The 21,004-nt window shown below is 42.1% G+C and overlaps 1 protein-coding gene across 1 annotated transcript in view; it reads right to left on the minus strand.

The window, feature by feature from the left end:
• Positions 1 to 20,106, minus strand: part of OCA2 (OCA2 melanosomal transmembrane protein) — a 209,917-nt gene extending 189,811 nt beyond the window's left edge. The window contains exon 1 of the mRNA XM_049834044.1: positions 20,065 to 20,106. The gene's annotated coding sequence lies outside the window, so the exon portion shown is untranslated. The remainder of the gene's footprint in view (positions 1 to 20,064) is intronic.
• Positions 20,107 to 21,004: the final 898 nt, after the last annotated feature.

A 21,004-nucleotide genomic window follows, 5' to 3' on the forward strand; every position in this document is an offset into this window, starting at 1 on the left:
GCTGGGGAGCTGCCCGGAGGGGGACCTGGCCATCACCGTGTCCCCCCGGCAGGTCCTGCTGCTGCATTCACCTACCTGTACATGAAAACATCCGTAACTAAAACATCCGTAATTAATCAGCAGAAACTGTTTCTGCATACGTGGGAATGGTCAGATAGGGCAGGTCAGATAGGGCAGTCCTTTGCACGCAGTTGCGCTAGGAGGTGGTTTGTATGTGTCTTAAGGTAATCTATAATAGTGGGTCATGCGCAGGCTACCGTGGTCGGGCAGGCTGGATTTTTAAGAATTCCAGGAAAAAAACAGTTTAGGGAGTTCAACTGAAGGTGGCATTGACACAGAGACACTCATCATCATCTAGGGAGTAAGTGATCTTCCAGTTCGAAGGTTCATTTCCCCACATAAGCATTACCCTATGCAAAAGTTCCCCATAAATTAGGATTTTTTTTTAAAGAAAACACTCTGTCCCTGAATGTCGATGTGCCAATGCCCTGCTCTGGCTCAGTGTTAAGTCTAAAGAGTTGGTTTGGGGAGCCTTTTAGAAGGTGCCTTTGCTGAAGGAAGAATGTAAGTGACGAGCTATCAGTTTGGTCATTAGGAGCAGAGAGCATTGCAGGCATAACACAATCAAACAAGCCAGCTACCAAAAAAAAAAAAGAAATCCAGCTGAAACAGCTATTTCCTTTTTCCGTTCTTATTGCACCTGTCAAAGAGGTCAATACCAAGCCCATTCAAATGAACAGAGAGACTTTTAAAGTGTCTAATCGGATACAGATAACTAAGTTGCAATACATTGTAAGGTTAGCCTCCCCCTTACCACCACCTTTACATTCTGGGTCCCTGTAGAGCCTCATGGAGAGAGACAGGCACTGACCACCAGGCCCCCATGCCCCTCATGCTGCAGTGAACCCCTGAGACAGGATCTCAGACCATGCTTTAGAAGTGCCTCTACCTCTCCCTGAGTACCAAGGGACCTGGGACTGAGGGAGATGCATGTTGTAAAGACAACTCAGCTGCAGTGAGCTAATTTCCAGCAAATGCCACTAGCTTAACATCAGGGACTGGAGTCACTGGGAACATGAAGCCTGCAGCACCAAGTAATGTTGTTATGGAGACCAACTCTGGGGACTGGTCATTTGAAGACTGTCACATCACTGAACCAGTGCATACACTGAACTAGATTTGTTGCTGGTAAGCTGAGCAAGTAAAGGGGGATGGAGAGTGAACGGCAATGTTAACACAACAAACCACTGAATAAGTTATTCAGCCAATGCTATTCAAGTGTGATAGTTGTGTCATCTGTGCACAGGGCCTGTGAGGTACCCTCACTGGACCCAAAATCATGCACACATCTTGGACAAACAGGAGAGAAAAGCAGCTAAGTACTAAGCAGCTAAGTACTATCTAAGTTTATGAGCCCAGAGATTCATAGGGCCGTGCTAGAACTAGGCTGTCTTAGAAGGAAAATGGTGTAACTTTGAAATAGACTTTTTTGGATTTCGGTCTTACTCTGGGAAAAAAAGAAAAAGACCCTAGAAGACATTTGCAAAATACAGCTGGAGACCATTCAGTGTGTGCAGCTTGCTCTGCTTAAAAGATGCTGAGAAACCAGGCAGGTTGGAAAGGAAAAACAGTCTCCTTCCTGTCGTGACCCAAGTGTAAACCCAGAGAGGGTTTTTCTTCTCTTTTTTTGTTGCTTTTTATGTCATAAAGTTATTGTTTCTGCGTTCTCTTAAAAATGAGATCAACAGCGAATGCCATGTCTCAAGAAAGCTAAATAGCCTGCTGAGATGCCCAAGGCCTCTCACGGCACCTCTGTGCAGGAATGTGAAATGATTCACACCGATGAGTAAAACTCCAGCTCTATAGCCTTGCTAGAGGACTTTCGAGAGCTTGGTACTTCTCTTTTGCACTTTCATAACCTATTGTTATGTGGTCATGGGAAGACAATGAGATTTCACATTCTCAGATCACGTTGAAGAGCTTCTGTAGGGTAACTGCTGAGGTCTCGAGGTAGAGACAGGCAAGAAACACCCAGCCCTGCAGCCCCTGCGAGGGTCTTGGGTCTCCCCAGCTGCTGTAAGTGAAGGCAGCACAGGGTGACAAGAACCCAGGCAGGAAAGGCTGTTAGGAAAGAGTATTCTGCAATCTTAAGTGTCTTCCAACAGTCCTGTCTATTGATTATTACAGATTGGTGATATCGTTATTTTTACTTTGGGTTCTTTATCCTTCAGACATGTCAGACTAAGCATATAGCAGTGCTCTATCCTGTTATTTGGTGGATATAAAGGTCTTTATAGCTTTCTTTTTTAGTAGCGAGCAAGACAGTAGGAAGGCGTTGATTAGTTGACACTGTATTTTGAAATCATTAAAATAAGCCTGCTTAGTTTCAGCTCTGCTTCAGAAAAGAAGAAAACTCAGGTTACCAAGTGGAAAAGGAATACCTATATCAGGCGTTGGTTTTTTATTAGTTTTATGCCCATACTCTACTAACAAATGTTACAAGTTCTTAACAAATTATTCTACAGACTTTCAAGCTGAACACCAAGCTCCCTAAAACAAAGTGTAGGAAAAAATGTGTTATTGCCCCCTGAGTGACATGCCTAGATGATTGTTATTCCCACAATGTCAATCGTTCTTATGTCTAACTTGATAAACTGCAGGTGCTTGAGACTGCTGCAGCAGCTAGAATACTGATACACAATAAACGTTCATGTCACATCTCTCCTGTCCGCTGTTAGCCTAAATTTACTTCATAGAAAAGATGATGATAAGGAGTCTCTTTGCACAAAGGAATTAGAGCCTCCATATGCCTTGACAGCTGTACCATGGAAAAAGATAATACCAACAGGTGCAGAAGAGCAGAGTTCATGATATTGTTGGTTTCTCCCTTAATCCAAACACGCAGCAAAGCAGAAAAAAGTAGGTCTTTTTCCTGCAGGACCCAAGTGCAAATAAAGGTAGCAGTGAGATAAACGTGCAGGTTTTAGCTGCTATCTTTGTCCTAGTATTATTAGACTTCAGTTTGGTTTGTGAAATGCCCTTTGGTACAGCAACTATTTCATCTGGCAAACAAAGCAGCATACTACATGTGACTATATTTTTCAAAATGAATGTAAAGTTTTCATAGTCTTCTAATATGGCTGGAATTCCTACTTCACTGCAGGCAAAAATAACTGCTACATGATTTGTTGACACTGGCCATAATACATCCAAGGTAATTAAACCAAAGAGGAGACACTAAGGGAGCTAGTTAAGTATTTTGTATAGATCCATTTCCATATTCAGTTCTCAAAAAAGTTGGATTTTTTGTTTACTTTTAAAGAATTATTTTTATTTCTTTTAAAAATTGATTCCTTCCTGTACTAAATAGTTCCATGGTTAAATTCAGAAATTAATCATCACCACAGGACAAAACTATTTCCTGTTTTACAAAGCAATGAATGTAAAAACAATACTCTTCTGAGAGTCATGACAAACAGCAAAGCATTCCAGGAGCCAGACAGTGACCCTGTAAATGGATGTAGCTGTACTGATTTCAGGCATTGTTAGTACTTACTCTTCTTTCCAGACAGCCGAAGGGATTTGGTTCTGTTCCTATCGAAGTTTTGCTTTGATTTTAGCTGGGACAGGGTCAGACTTGATTGAGCTAATAAGCCTCGGTTTGGATTAGAAATTTCAGTGCTATTCTAATAACCTGCTCTGGTATGAATTAAAAATTGACCAAGCCCACACTGAGTAAGCAAGGGTGAAAACGAAAACAGACATATTTAGAACTTTCTTTTTTGGATTTGGGCACTCTATTAGCACCCTACTGCTCTACACAGCTTTTTACCTGCCTCATGTTGCGAATGAGCCTGCTTTTACGTACATTCATATTTCTTAGACGCAAACAATCATGAACTAGAAGGAAACACAGCATCTTCAATGAAAACCGGTGTTACCGTGCTGTTGATGGCACTGGTTCACGTTACAGTCCTGACAAATTCATTAACTTCTCTCTCAGCTTTAAAGCATTTTTACAAAACCAAGAGGCTGAAAGCACATGCTATGGGATGTAGACTTGTGAAGCTGGCAGCTTTCTGGAGTGTTAAAGCTTATGAAAATCCAAATCCAAGCTAAAATGTATGGAATGTGAGCCTCGCCTCGGGGCTTTATCCAAAATGCACTGAGGCTAGTGAGACTCCTTCCACTGACTTCACCGGGCTTTGGATCAAGCCCTTCAAAGATGTAAAACAGGCTTGAAATGCTTAGCTTGTGAGAGATATTTGGTTACAAAAAGAAGTTGCCCAAATCCATGACTCCGAGGGGAAGGCAGGCTGAATGATGCAATCTCAAGGCCAGAAGGTCAAAATTACATGGGGAAACCGCACCCTCCATGCTGGCGAGTTGGCAGCACGGGCAGAGGAAAGGTGGGAAGGGAAGGACACCAGATCAGCCCCAATCCACAGCAGAAGAGGAGGTCTATGAATAGCAAATGCTGAGGCTGGTGCCTTTCCATTTTCTGGCACTGCTTCCTGCTGACCACAGTGTTTCCTTCTCCCTCACCCATGGGAGACACTTTTTTCGTACTGGTGCCAATGTGATTGTGAATGATTTTATTTAGGTATCCCTGGGAACAAGATATTTCAAATATAGCACAGAAACAGAGCTTTCCTACCACACTAAAAAGGAAGAGCAAGAAAATCTCCAAAATGATCAAGCAACTTAAATGTTCCAGCAACTAAGGATTGCTTTAAGCATTTAAGAGGAGGGCTGAAGCCATAGCCTAGCAGCTGCCACAGAACTGGAGACAAGAGACGTGATTTTGTTCCCTGCTTTCCTATGCGTTTAAGCTTGTCTCAGGGCTAAGGTCAGCTAAATAACATTTGTCCAGAAGGTTTCATTCAGCAAAGCTGTAAATTGTTTTGGTATTTTGAGGAAGTATGTTACAGTAGTAACAGTAACAGCCTCTGCTCATCAAAATGTTTGGCCTATGTGTGAGAGTACACCTGAGTGTGTTTCCCTGAAAGGGGGTATGAGGGTGGGCTCTCTGTTCATATAATCTTAAGCAAACGGCCCCCGATGAGTGATAGTGTTTGTTGGCACTCACGGAAGACAATGCGTTCCTGGGCAGAAAGTTCACTGCACAGAAGAGTCATTAGCGAGCCCTTCTGTGAATCCCTCCAAGTCTCCAGAAGGTCTGCAGCAAGAATGCATTTCTGAAGCAGCTGCTTAAAGATCTGAGGGAAACTTGGCTGGAAGAATAGCCACATGATCCTCCAGTCCCTCGAGTATTTTTGGCTTTCAGACGCTAAGTCCAATGTGACATGACAGCCTTACACAACCAAAACCTCACCATTGACTGACAGAGCAATGTGACATCGTGACAGTTAGAGGGGGGGAGCAAGACGTGCACCCACCTTTCCCTTTCTTTCTTTATTCTCATTCAAAGTTTTTCAGCCTGTAACAGCTCAGATGGAAGTGAAAGTGTCCCGCAGTGACTCTGGCTGTCAGTGTAGGGCAGCACACTGGCTGCGAGCGAGCTGCCCTGAGCATGCATGAGCACTGTGATCAACTTATGTCACGGCAGACCCGCGGGCACAGCCAGCTCCGAGCTTTCGAAAAGTTCAGATGAGTTTGTTTCATCTCTAGCCCTAGTCCTCCATCATCATACTATCCCTTTAAAAATCTCTATTGAAAAATAGGCACTGAAAAATATAATTTGCAGGTCATAGAGCTCCACAGAGGGCTGGAAGAAACCAAGAAACAAGTCACGTTGCTGTGTGACATTTAGCTCCACTCCGCTCTTGGTTCCCATCCTTATATGCGGGAGATGACACCCTACTCCCACTGTGGGACACAGGTACAAATAAGAAGGGGAAAGGAGACAAAACTGTTGGGCCTGACACTCACACCAATGACTCTTCTCCCTACCGTAAAGCTAGAGCAAGATACATTTGCACTTACTCTAAATCCTATTTTCACTGTCAAAGCAGTGTAAATGAGTGCTAGGGTTGGTGCGACTAAGGACTATTATCTTCAAAAAGATAATTTGACTTATCTAAACTTTGCAGCAATTTCACTGGAATACAGAATTTTCTTTACCCCAATACGATTAGGAAATCTCACCCTAGCAGTCTTAAGAAAGTGGAAGACAATGACTAGATAATTTAGTGCATCCCAAAGTCTTTAATTAAATAATGGATTGTACATCAGGAGACATGTTATTCAAAGATATGTATGAATTTCACATCAAACTGCAGACATTTGTTTCTTTTGCTTCGTACAAGATAATTGCTAGATTATGGATAATTGTTAAGTAAAATAGTCGTCTCTTCATTTATCAGAGTTCACAAAAGTTACCTCACAGCAGAAATAGTTCTAAGTTAACACAGCAACAAAAATTTCTAAATTATTCACTTTCTCTGACATCCAAGTAGTCTGTATTTTAGAGCTAAATATCAGTTACCTGAAAGTAAATCAAGTCTCTCTGATGCTCAGAGTTGTAGCTCAACTAATTTATTGCTTAGAAAAGTCGAAAAAGATTTATGTTTATTCCATTCAACTTTTTTGAAAGTGTTCATGAATTGCATTGCATTCAATAGGTTAAACATTTTTTCTGATTTATGGGACTTTAAAGCAGTCTGTGGGTAGAAGCAGAATAATCTATTTACCAAAAAAAAAAAAATTTAGTTTCTCCTCTGTTTCATTAAAGCCAAAAAGTTGGACATCTGGGTCGATTTCTAGAGCAGAGAATAAGTGGCTAAACAAAAACAACTCACATGAAAAGGGGAAAAGGTGTCTCTAATCTGTGAATGACTGATAAACATACGTAAAGCAGTTGTAAAAGAACACATAACTTCATTCCTTTCAAAACGTAAGGAAAAACAGTAACAGCAGCTTAGCCCAAATATTGCTGGAACTGGTGTGAGAAGTTTCCTTTAGAAAATACAGACACCTTTAGCTTAGGGTTATATGCCCCCAAATTATCGACATACCTTTTGCTTAAATTTTTATGATTACAAGCTCTTTTTAAGGCAGTCACCTGGGCCCGTTCAGAGCAAGCATCTCTGCAAACAGACCTATGCAAATAATAGGTCTAGGAACAAGGAATGCAGTCTATTTACAGAAAATGAACCTGTATAGCAAGGAGCCATGGCCCTGCAAAATGCTCCAGCATTTAACAGACAAAGCAAGCCTACCATCTCCTGCACCATGTAGCAAAATGGACAAATGTAATCCTTGAAGGTAAATCCAAATAGTGGGTAAGAATTGAGATTGTTGTTTTCCCTCCATGTAAGAATTTGTTACCCACCAAGTGCTTGGAAAGGAATTTGGAAGAAGAGAAGCAGTGCAGAAAAAAACTCAATTAAAATAATTCAAGGGCTGGAGAAATGCCTTACCATGAGAGGGACCAAAGGTATTCAATCTGTCCCATTTTTAAAAAAAAAAAAGATGGATGACTCAGTTACTAGGCCACCTTCACAGAGAGAAAATATCTGGTACTAAAAGGCTCTTGAACTTAGTGGACAAGACATCACACAAACTGATGGCTGGAAGCTGAAGCCAGATAAATTCAAATGTGAAATACAGCACAATTTTTATGACTTTTTTTTTAAGTCGTCACATTGATTAACTACTGAAACAAACTACTGAGGACAGCAGCCTGGCAATGTCTTCTCAACTAGAGTTATCACTGGGCCATCTGCTTAGACAAGTCACGCTGCTCAGTCCAGTGCTTGGAAAACTGGCTGAAATGTGCAAATCTGCGATAAAAATGTGAGAGTTGGAGTCGAGAGCTCCCCTTGAGCCCCAAATGCTATGAAAGTCTGGCTGTACAAATTTCTTTTTAGTCCATGATCTCAAAAAAATTTGGGGTTAATTTTCCAGCTCAGGAAATAAATCAGTGTCAGTATCAACTGGAATTTGGTTTTCAGACCTTGGCTTTGCAGATCTTCGATAACGACCAGGGAAAACAGAAATGGTTATCACAGTAGAAAAAGTTGTTTCAAAAATCCTCAGTAATCTGTTCCTTTTGGACCTATAAAACCTTTCGGAGGCTTAGGCAAAAAAAAAAAAGCATCTAGTTACTGAGATTTTTTTGTACATTTTCATGCTTAAAAAGCAATGCTTCTGCCAGCAATTTTCATTGAACACTGTTATTTATAGAGCCACTTCAGCAATGAAATAGGAAGCTGTAATCATACTCTACATGCTTTGGCAGCCCTTGACATGGGCAGGATGTCTGAGAGTACTGTATTCAGACTATCTTTTTTTCCTTTCTTAATAATAATAAAAAAGATAATATAAATCTGTCTTCAGAGCTTCCGTGTAAAAGGGAGAACTCATTACCTGAGAGACACACAAAATGCAAAGAGCTCATTATGTTTTTGCAATGAAGATACCAAGTTTAGCCAGACATTGTATTTTTATTGGATTTTTCAGCAGTAGAAGCAGAAGACTCTCAAAACGAACCCCCTGAGGGAGGAGAGGAGTGACTCTGTGCTCTTTCCCTTTGAGGCCCTGTAGCCAATGGGACATCTCCAGGCCTTTGTACCTCAGGACTCCAGCCCTGGTGGAGCCACTCATTCACCCACCCTGTAGAGGAGGAAGCTGATGATGATGAGTGCTGGTGCCTGCAGCCTCTCCTCCCAGCCCCAAGCTGCTGAACCCACAAAAATGCCTTCCAATAGGCCATGCCAGAGTGGGGCTTAGTTATGTGCCCACACAGTTAGGGGCTTAGTTAGAGTCAGCCCAACTCTTGTTTCAAACCTGAAATACCTCATCCCCTGCTTCTCCTTGGGAAGCTGCTAAAAGGGACCCTTGTGCCCAAGGGGAGCTCGGTGGTGCCAGTGGGACCCACAGGCACTAGTGCTCGGGCAGCTGCACTGCCGGGAAGGCAGCCTCGCTTGCCCAGGAGGGCTCCTGCCCCTCAGCACCCACGCGTGCACATGTGCTCTCCTGCAGCACAAGCAGGGACTGTCCCACAGCCTTGCGGAGGATGTCACTGACTCATGCTGTTGTGTTAACTCACTGCATGGCCTAATAAGGGATTCTGGAAAATGAATGTAGAGTGGCTTTTCTTCCTTTTTAAACACTCAGAATACAGGTAGAAAGCTCACAGCAAGCTGCTTTCTCACATAACTAGGTGATACACACCATAGAATAATTCATGTTGGAAAGGACCTGTGGAGGCCTTCTAGTCCAAACGCTGCCCCGAACCAAGGCTAATGCCAAACTGAATACAGGTTGCTCAGGGCCTTGTCCAGCCAGATTTTGAATATTTCCCAGAGTGGAGATTCCTCAGCTTCCCTCTGCCTGCTGCAGTGCTAACCCACTCTCATCATGGGAAAAAATTCCTTACATGCAAGCAGAATTTTTCTTACTGTAGCTTGTGTCTGTCACCTCTTGCCTTTTACCATGCACCTTTGAGAAGAGCCTTGCTCCGTCTCCTCTATAACTGCCACTGATTGTTGAAGACAACACTAAGATCCCCTCAAAGCCTTCTCTTTTCCAGGATCTCTCAACAGAGACAGAGATCATAAACTCAAAACCCTGCACATCGCATTTCGTATCCCTGATACCTGCATGAGAAGTGAGCGTCAACTGGCACATGCAGCCTGAGGAAGCAAGGGCACGGGGGTAAAACTGAGCCCTACAAGCCAGAACATGTCCCATCTGGCCAGTGCCCCTAACATCTTGGGTAGCCCCAAGAAAATCTTTTGAAACCTCTGTCTCAGATCTACATCTAAACATTGTGTCAATAAACTTTACCTCAACAGACATTTGAAATTCATAGTCATTTGAGATTAAAACGGTCTGAAGCCACAGCAGTATTGCAAGTCCATCAGCAGCAATAACATCTGTGGTCAGCCAGGTAAAGAATAAAATACTCTGTTGTAAATTGGAAATGCATCCCCAGCGCACGTACTCCTGTTTGCACCAAGCACATAAGGCAGAGAGAAGCAGCAGCCCCGTTCCTGCCTGCTCTAAGCCCAAGGGATTTTGTATAAGGTAAATGGCTTCATGCTGTCAGAGTTTTGTTAGACCTTTTTTTGTGACTGATCAGAGAAAGAAGCTACAGGGAAATGGCTTACTGGGGCAGTATCAGACTCCCTGTTCTATTATCCGTAAGAAATGTATCTCCAGAAATATTGCCTAAGAATTGGAGCACAAAATCACTTTCATCACAACAACTACCAGGTAACGGCTGCCTCCTGACCAGCTAGCACCTGAAGGTAGCAAAGGAGAAATCACAAGCTGTCTGAGGACAGTCTTTGGATAGGAACATACTAGCACGTTATCACTGCAAACCTGGGAGCATGGTCACGGTGCGCTGGCTCTGCCCCCAGTGCTGTCCCTCTGACGAGTCTCACCAGGAGCCCGGTGTCAGACCTGGAGATGGGTAACCACGGGAGCACTTGCTGCAAAACACCAGCCACATTCAGTGTCACACAGCAGCTCTTCTTCCAATAACTTCTTTGGGTATTCATATCCCAAAGCTGCGTTAATGCTTTGGATGAAACCTTCATTTCCTTGAAATGAGAATAAATTTGTCCTTATTGAAGTCAGTGGCAAATATTTCCTTCTTTGTACCTCTGGCAAAACAGAAAAATATACACTTTTGAAATCAAAATGAAGCTAGGTGTGGCTTCATAATTTCAGCCAGGCTGCAGTGACTTAGCTTCTTTGTGGTTCCTACATGCGGACAAATGAATTGGTTTACTATTATTTAATTCAGAGTATTTAAGTTAATGAAGCTGAAGCACATATGTTGTGACAGATTTGAGACTTAAGTCTACTTATCCTGAACAATAAGAAAGAGATGCAAAAAAAGTGCTATGAGGAACAGTGAGAGGGAATGGACAAAACAGAGTCACTGCTGACATCCTCAGTCATAAAACCTTCAGTATATGCAGGAATTTCATCAGGATCTTGGACATGTCACTTAGGATGATTTCCTTACAGACACTTACCCAAATACACCGGGTTCTAGTGCTTGAACAGCCTGTATGTCCAAGACAAGAAAAGGTGCATGTGATGAAATCTGATGCACAGAAAATGTTAGCAGAAAGTGGTATTCTTGGGGCATTATGACCACGCAGCCTTTATGAAGATATACATTCTGAAGCTATAACCTTCATATATTTGGCACATAGAGGTGCTAGTGTGTGTACTAAAAAGCTTGTACTAGAAAAGCGTGTACTAGGAAGCTTTAGTGTGGACTAGCCCTAGTCTGGTCCTATGGACTGAATGCCCATCAGCAGTGAGAGCACATCTCTTGGTCTAACTTCAGCCAAAAGTAAAGTTTGTGCACTCTGAGTCTGCCCCACCACACGAACCAAAGTACAGCACAGGGAGGTGCTGGGGAGATTCGGTTCAGACGTGCACTTCTCATACACATTAAAATGCACCCAGTAAGACTGGAAACAGCATCTACAAGTAGTCACTTAAAATGGAAGAAAGGAAAATGTGTGCAAAAAATAGCACCCACATCCCAAAGAGAAAAGCTACAAAGACAAACTCGCAACTATGGCCATCACTGGTTAAGAATACCTGAACAAGTCTCTTCAAGGATGGACAGAGGCAAGGCATCCTCTCCACCAGGGCAGATTCAGGTAAAACTGTCACGGATGGCAAGAAAAAGTTCACTGTTTAGTGGGTCTTGGGAGCTAACAAGGATGATGCACAGAAAATCTCCAGAAGAAAAAGAAGAAAATTCATGACCACATGGTACTTAAAAAAATCCCATTAGATTATTCATTGATATCAAAGACCATATTGTTCACTGAAATTACTCAGCTTCCTTCTTCAGGAGAAAAACGTTACAGAACATTGTACAATGCTTAGGAGGGAAGGAGTGCTCCCTAACAGCCTGACAGTCCCTCTCTATGAAATGATAATGCATCACGGGTCACCGAAGATACAGACGTGGAGCAACAGCCCTTAAATTCTTAAAGCAAATAAGAGTTCTAATTGTAAGTGGTTATGTGTGTGTGACTGCTATATCTACTTTTTCAAAGGACATGCTTCTTTCAGTCTAAATTCACATTTACTTGTTTTAAACTCATTTCCTGTTTTTCATTTTTACTCAGCTACGAAAATTGCTCAGAGGCAGGCACAAGCACCACGCGCTAGCTGCTGCCCAAACTTACATGTGCAATGAAGTCCGCAGCCTAACAAAATAGTAAATGGGCAATGACACAAGAAACTCTCCTTTCATTCCCTTCCCCAGTTGAAATCAGGGATATAGAAGAAGTGTTTGCAAAAATGTTTCTTCTGCAAAACATGTATCTTGGGTTATAAGACTGTCATTAGGATATGTGATCACATTAAGATGTGGTCTGTGCAGGAAGAACCACAGCACTGCTGCTGAAATGCAGCAAAATTAAAGTTAAGGCACAGCTCAGAGAATCTGCTCATAGACAGCCAAGGCTATGCTTACAGACCAGCCATCCAGCTACCCTCCTTTGCCCTAAGTCCCGTGTCCTGCCTTTCCTAGTCTCCAAGGATTTTCAACTCCTGAGCAGGCGATGGTAGCTTTGTTCTCCACAGCCCTGGTTGGACCTCCATGGCCACCTTTTGAATCCATGAAAATGTCAAGTATTCACAACTTCCTGTTGCAAAGAGCTCCTGGCCCATGACACTTCATTGCAAGTGATATTTTATTAGAAGAAGGTTTTTCCTGGACAACTGCAGATGTTCTGGTTAGAACCAGACTGAAAGAGGGACCCTAAAGCATCAAGGAGACCAAGGGTTCATTGGGAATACAGGGGAGCTGGATTAAAATCTCTGGTCCAAAAATAGATTTGCATCTGAATGTCCCACAAGCCCAATATTTGACCTGATTTGGGGTATTCTGCTGCTAATATCTATCAGTACAAGCTGTTGGAGCTATACCAGTTTCTACAAATCTCTTGGGTCAGGCACTTGTATTTGTGATGACTTGTCAGCCTGTGGTCAGGGTGTTCATTTCCTGTGGCTAAGATGCAGCTCAAAGTTTCTTTCTTCCTTGGAAGATCTGAACCCACCTGAAGCCCCACGGCAAAGGAAGATGAAGAGTCAAGAACAGTCCGGGTTGGGAGGGACCTCTGCAGAACGCCTAGTCCAGCCCCTGCTCAAACCAGGCCCGGCTCCAAAGCTAGCTAAGGCAGATAATAGACCAAAGTACCCCAATCGCTGGGGTACCCAAAGCAGCCCAGCATTTGGGCCCGGTGCTCCCCAAGTACATGAACCCAACCTTAGAAGGGAATGGGCTCCCAGTAGCCAGTAGGTTATGGCGCCTGGGAGACACAGATGTGGAGTTTGTGTATCCCGGGGCCGAGCTCAGCACAACCACCAGACTGTCCTTTGGGATGTCTTCATCTGCCTCTTATTCCTGAATTCTTCATTTCACCTCAACACCAATGGTAAATGTTTCTGAAGTGCCACAGTTTCTGAGGACCAGGCACCTGATCCCCTTTCCAGAAGGGTCTAGGCAGAACTGGGTATCTCCCTATCGTCCCATAAGGTCAGTTTTCAAAGCTAATCTAGGTCCTTATTTTGCCAAGGCACTTCTGAAGTGTATCCTCCACCCCATCCCCACAAGCCACCACCTGAAACTCCACCACAGGCTGGGCCCCAGCCCGCCCAGAAGGACGTTTGCTTCCAACCAGGCGGTGGGGCCTGCAGCAAACTTTACCAGGCGAGGGCCGGGCCCCGGCGCACATGACAGCAGCGAGAGCGTTTGGCTGACGCTCGTCCCTCAGCTGACCGGCCTGACCGTTATGTAAAATTCCTCAGACGGTGATGAGGCATTCCCTGTTAGACACAGACAGTCTGAGGAACAGCTGGATGCAAAACCTGCTGCGGGAGGAGGCAGGGATTTATGAATAGAACCTCCATTTCCCCACGCGCTTAGAGCAACCCGCCCTGATCCCCTGCTCTACCAGAGCCTTCCTCAAGCTGCCACATGAAGAGTCATCCATGGGCAGCCAGTTCGCCAAGTTCCGACCCAGATAAAACGTAGCTGTCCACTACTGGCTATAGTTAAGCACTTTCTCTCCTGAGCGTCTTAGTGTAACGCACCAGGAAAAATAATTTCAGAGGGAAATTGTATCTGCAGGGTGAAACACCGGTTTAAAAATTAAACTAGCCCTGTTCGGTGCACTATGAAATGTTAAAGTAAATCAAGCAAGGGCATATAAGCACAAGACTGCCAGTTTTGAAAAAATATATTAGCAGTTACAAAGGCAAGTCTAAAACACCAGCACAAAAAAACTAAGAAGCTCGTGCTTTCAACGGATTGTAACAGATTGAGTTTATTGTTGAAAAAGTCAGGTCCTTGACTGAAGCTTGGGCTGTGTTTGAGGGTATTTAAGGCTGTAGCAATAGGTTTTCTTGTGCCTATTAGTGAGTGAGTGTGTTCGGCTGCCTCCTTTCCTACAGGAGGACTGCTGAAGTGTCTCTGCCTCTCCCTCCCTCGCCAGTTTTCAGGAGCTTTAGCTTTGAGGCGCGCAGCTGTCTCATCTGCATATATCCCAAGGCTTACTTTGGGTTTTTTCCAGTTTTTCCAGTGATATTTGTATTCAGGGCCCTGTAATTAGCCCACTGCCCTTCACGACTGCCAAGTAAAATTCTCCCTGCTACTGATGAGACAAAGCAAGAAAGTTTAATTACCTAATCAGGAAATTAGAAGATAATTAACAGAGATTTATGAAGCTGCATTGTGTCTTTGAAAAGGTGAAAGGAAACATTGCCAGAGCTACCAAACAGGTAGAAACTATTCTTGCTTTAAACTGCCCCCTTAACCAGAAATCTTCCTGCATACATTCCTAAATACAAATGGCAAATATTCAAAAGTGCTTTATGGTGTGAACATTACTGATGATAAATGATACCACTTTGACAAATATTTCTGCCTACAGAACTCTAGTTAGCTTGATTAAAATAAATTTCTAAATTACCCATCTATCATGAGATCTCCACAGTGTTGTGAAATTTCCAGTGCCTTCTATAGCATAAATTCTACTAGGAACTAAAATGAAGTGTCCTTGCAAAGAGCCACAGTGACCAAAATTAACAGACATCATTTGTAAAGATCAATCACTAGGGATGGATGTGCAGACACTGAAATGGCTCCTTCATAATCATACAATTATTGGATGATGTCTCTACAGACAAAAAGATATTGTCTCAACTGTGCATATGCCCATATGTTATGATTAATGTCTGACATAGGAGAGGCTGTAGTTTAAGACCAGTAGTAATTTGACATTAGTTTATAGTGCTAGAACCTGAACAGTTGCAACACCTTTCCAACTTGTCCTTAGTGTATCTTTTGGTATTTTTCACCATGAGCACTGCCCTGTTCCCAAGAAAACTGAAAAAATCTTAAGTATTTGTGGTGCTTGTGTTATGACTTAAATACAGTTTTCATGAAATATTTTAACCAATCCAGCTGTTCTGCTCAAAAAACAAATTACAAACTTATAAACATACAAAGCCATAACAAAAATGTATTTCTAGGACAAGCAATTACAAAATGCTGCGTTTCATTACTTCTCTGAAAGAGAACCTCTTTCAGAGGGAAAATCACCCATAAACGCCCTTTGGGGGTGTTCAAGGAACTGGGACAGGCGCCAAATGTCACACTTATATTTCTGCTTTGATTTAGTTTCCAACAAACTCCCTTCCAGCAAACTTCCCGGCACCCCTGCTGAAGCAGCTCCTGCGTCGTGCAGCTGGAAGAGACACTTTGCTGTGCTTGCCCTGCTGCTGCTCCTCGCAGAGCCCAAAATACATCCCAGCTGTGCCTTGTGCCTCATGGGACAGCTGCTTCCCTGCGCAGTACTGAACAAATCCATGCTAATCACAAATCCACAAATCCGGAAGAAGTCATGTAACCTCCTGCTGGACTAGGAGGGAAATGTATGCTTCAAGTCCTCCTGGTCTCATAACAGGTAAAAAACCCAAGATTTTTAACAAATGATGCTGTGAACAATGGAAAAGAAACTGCTACACAGTCCAATGCAAGGCCTGAGACCAGAGCAAGCCTCCGGCTTTGGGGCAGCCCTGGAGCACCCCAACATGTGCAAGTCTCTCTCCATTATATTTGACTAAACATTTCTCAGGGGTCATTATTTCAGTCAGGGAAAAGTGATGGCCCCAACTCTAATCCTGCTGGAGAAGAGCTCTGTGTAAGCAATCTCTGTGAGGCTGCTGAGAACGGCAGCCCAGCTGTGGCAGTAGCTGAATGAGGCACTACCTCATTCCCCAAATCCAAGCCTCTGGTGGCTGAGCTGCAAGCTGCAAAACCACAGCAACATTAGCAGAAAGCAGTTTTGTTGGGACTGAACAGAACTCAATAGGTGGGAACTACTGAAAAAAACCCAAACCACCATCAAAACAAACAAAAAACCCCTCCTGTCCCTTTGTGTGAAGCAACCAGAGAGATCATAGTCCAGACTATTGAAAAAGAATAATCAATGCTGTTGTCAATTTCAAAATTACAAGTTATAAGGCTTATCATGCCTAGATGCTTTATTTAATTAACCAGAAATGCAGCGGATCCATTTTCTATGTTAAATTAAACTAATAATTGTAATGATATGTGTAAAAGAGGTGAGGTTCTTTGCTACAAGCAGTTCATGTCAGAGAAGAGAAATGTTTAGAGGAGACCTCAAGCATAGCATGCACAGGGTGTGCTGGTAGTTTCACAGATCAAATAAATGCAACAGTAATTAGCCCTCCTAAGACAGTAAAAGAAGTCATGTGTTTATGCAAACTAGTAAAAGGCAATGAGCGATGACCATGGAAGAAGATATGCTGTCGATGGTGGGGGAGGCTGGCAAATGGCAAGCAGACTAAAAAACCTGTGGAGGACAGATGCCTCCAGACCCTTGTCCTGTGCCACACAGCTAATGAGAGTCTTTCATGAGACTTCAGTAGCCTGTGGATCAGGTACCTTTTGCACTTACTGAGGCTCCACTTTAAAAGCCAGCTTCACTGAGAGAGAAGTCCAAAGCCCTGGAAATCCCCGCTGTGGCTGATGCTACCAATTATCAGTCTCCTCTTTGGTAGTTGTTTTACTCTCTCTTATAGGCTCCTGAAATATGACAGACCTGGTACCTAAACCCATTGAATGTTGCAGAAGGATTTCTGCCAGCCTAAGTCTTCTCTCAACAGGTGTCATGAAGATTGCTTCAAAACAAGGTAACATATGCAAGAAAAAATCATCAATCAACCAGAAGATGCTGTACCCTGCATAGAAACAGGTTCTTCGATTTATTTGCTGAACAGGAACGTGCCTTTTATTTCATTCTAGGCTATCATTTTTTGTATAAAAGGACACCCCTTTTTCTGCCCTTTTTGATAGGAAAATGCTGTATGCAGTTATATTCCTGCAGAGATGAAGAATTTCAATATTTTCAACAAGATTGCAAGGTCTAGGATCAGGCCTAAAGCATGGAAATTACAAGGAACATGGAAGCCCAAATGCTGATTTATGGCTGAATACAGTTTTGATGTTCAACACATCTTAGAGTGAATGGATGGGTTTGGCAGGTCTTCTAATGGTCACAGAATGTTTTCTTTCTTCTCTCAGGCAAATTAAAATATCAGTGGGTTCATTGCTTTTTCCTGTTCGATCTGTTCCTATCTGGACACACAGATTTTAGAGCGGATGATGATCCTACAGTGACCACATTAAAAAAGCAAACATCTGCCAACCATTACCACATGGTGATTTCTGAGATAATGCTCCATTTGTCCCTGCTCAGAGCAGTGACACACACAGCATGTGCCTGTCAGAAAATAGTAGGATTATTGCAGTATTCTGGCTCCTTTGCCCAAAAGTTGTAGGAAAGGTCATCCAACCTTTGGTACACAGATTTCAGTAATTGTCTTTTGTAAGTAGGACAGGCTGATGGGGTTTTGTAAAGCTCTTGAAGAAGAAACCAGGTCATCACTGTATCAATCGGCAAACTTTATTGCACTATTAACACGTGGTAATATTTGATCTTGTCTCAATTTCAGATTTTTTACTCTTTGTTTTTAATTGAATGAAACAACCTCAACTGAATACAGTCGCCACCCTTCCCCTAAAAAATATATTGGCTATGTGGCTGTTCTACAAAAGTAATTTACCAAAACCCCAGCAGTTTAGTCTATTCTGTGAGAGAGAGAATGGCCAAATCTTAACAGTAAGAACCTGAAGGCTTTCTGCTGTAACATGATTTAGCAATAACTTTTAATTGGCAGTTCAAAGTTAATCCTTAGGGGAAAATGTGATCTGGCAAAAGCACCCAGTCACAGAAAGAGAAAAAATTATTCATTAGACTGTGGGGGTTTTTTCTCAGTATTTCTGCAGCTATTGTTATTGGGAAACACAGAAATAATTACTGCATTGTCTCAGACTAACAAGACTCTTCTTACGTGATACATTTTCTCTCTTTTGTACTTTATTTCTCTACCAATGAAAAAGAGGGCAAAGTTTAAATTTCGCACTTCTCCTAGTAGGCTATAGCTTTATTTAACACATCTTTTGAAGGGAAAACCATAGGCAAATCTCTTAGACTAACACTCTGCTCTTCCCTTTTTGTCCCTTGACATCAGTTTCACATGGCCACAAGCCTGAATTTTTCCTCTGTTTCTACTCAAACAGCCTCTCCAAAGACTTGCGGTGAGGAACCATTTCTCCTCCTAGATTTAGCTGTAGGAAAAGCCCATAACCCAGACAATTCTTCTCATTAACTCACCAGGATCTGTTCAGCTCTAAAGTTCAGCAATTCTGTCATCCATGGTTTCCCTACTTTGTTCCAGTGATGTTTAAGACTAACCGCTGGTGACCTGCTTAACTGAGAAGAAAGCATACGGATTCTTCAAGAGAGAATTGGTGAGGTCCAAATTAGCCTCCTACCAATCGATCAAAGTCTGCATTGAAAGCTCAGCTTTCAGCAGCAATTCAGGAGCTGCTCTCATGAAGCTACCAGTAATTCTGATGGCAGCATGTAAGAAGACCCAAATTTTTTGTGAGAGTTCAGGTAGAAAATAAGTGTCTGTTTTCAATCTATTACTGTATTAAGAAATACAAAAAGATTCCTACACATCAGCTGAACTACATCTCTTGAAATCTGCAGCTCTTCAACATCTGTTTTATATGATTAATAGATTTTATTCTCATATATATATGTATAAATATTCCCCATAAAAAATATGCAGCTACGTTTAAGTGACTAATACCCTGACCTCTCGCCTTACAGTTTCATTGAAAACTAGGCGTTCACAGCTAATTTGTGAAATCGCAAGCTCTCGGGAAGTGGGACAGTTTCACCCTCTTCCTCCTGCAGCAAATGCAGGGCTGAGCAGAACAGACCAGCCCATTGTTGCTCTGCAGACTGCTCTCTTGCTGGCAGACTACTCCAGCAAGATGATTGGAAAAATCACAACAGTGTGTTACAAATACAGCCAACATGAGTAAAATCCATGAAAAGGAATGCTTCAGAAAAGTGATGGGAGTATATACCCGCTTCATTCATTTTTTATTAAATTATTTTACTTTAGAGATGTATTCACTCCACAACATCAATGTGTTATTTCAACACACAGACCTAAACATACTTTTTAAACATGAAGGTTTATGTTTTACAGAACATCTAGCCCAAAGAGAAAGCCTGAACTACTTCCCTTGCACATAAATAGAATAGGAGCAAAAAAAAAAAAAAAAAAACACCCCACATTAAAAATTGCAGTAAGTTTGAGTCCCTAAAGAAACTACAATCTAAAGTAAGTTAAAACAATCTTTTAAATATTAAATATTCTGGGAAAAGTTAATGTTTGAGACAATGTAACGGTAAAAGGAAGTGTAACTAAAAGAACCATTGAATATAGCAATATATACACTTGATGTGTCTCACTTGATGTTTTAAAATGCTGAATGCTCAGGTACATACAAATGCTGTCAAGAGACCCTGCACTATTTACAAAGTTTGACTAACTTTTAATATGTAACATTTTAATACACATATTAAAACTTGTCCTCTCAAAATAACAGAACTGCATTAAACTATTCTAGAAAACATTTATTGTAGAAAAATTGCATTTTACCTGCTCTTTTGAAGAATTCTTGAAGCAGTTCTTTTGTTTGAAAATAAAAACCTCCAAAATGAAAAATAAAAAAAAAAGAAAGAAGGTGCACAGATGTTAAAAATAAAAGGCTTGGTTCAGCTGAGGGATCCACAAGATGCCTGATGTTTTCTGAATAGAGAGTTTATTTGGGTAAATTACTATGTCGCTGTGTAATTCAGCTCAGTTCTTTGTAGTAAGCATCTCCTAAGCATTGGGCAGAGAGTGACATTGCATCCTGTGCACACTCATAAATGAAGCAGGAATTCCCAGATTTGCCATCATGTGATTTCAGTGAGGAACTAGCACTTGACTTACTCCCAGCACCCGTTACTCTCTGCCCAAACACAGCTCTTCCAAAGCCTGAGATGGCTGTAAAAAGTGGCAAAGAGAGAAAGAGTACACAGACCATGATTAGCTTCACTGAGCAGACACTTCAGGTGCTGCTCTGAGTTTGGGCAGGAAGCAGGAGGAGAACAGAGCAAAAGTACCATTGTTAAACTGCCACAGAAAAAGTTACAAAAGAGCAGATTTAACAGTTCTCACTATGAAAAACTGGACATATTTGAAAGGCGGGGGGGGGGGGGGGGGGGGGGAGTCACATTTTCTGCCATCAGAAAGTACCAAAAAGATTATCCTGACAAACACTCATTCTTTATGCTGGAATTTCAAAGATTTACAAAGTACACTGCAGTACTGAATGCAATGTTAATTAAGCACCACATCAGCCAAACACTTTTTGCCTGTATCAGACAAAAACTGATAAAAGGTAATATAATCTACACTCTCCATACAGTATATACCAACTGGAGAAACAGATGCTAAATTAATATCATGGCTACAAGCAGAATAACATGAAGGAAAAAAATACAAAATTCATTCTTCACAAAGAGAATGATGCTATTGACATTTTGCCTTGAAG

The sequence above is a fragment of the Accipiter gentilis genome, chromosome 31 (genome assembly GCF_929443795.1).
Source record: "Accipiter gentilis chromosome 31, bAccGen1.1, whole genome shotgun sequence".
In the NCBI taxonomy this organism is placed as follows: domain Eukaryota; kingdom Metazoa; phylum Chordata; class Aves; order Accipitriformes; family Accipitridae; genus Astur; species Astur gentilis.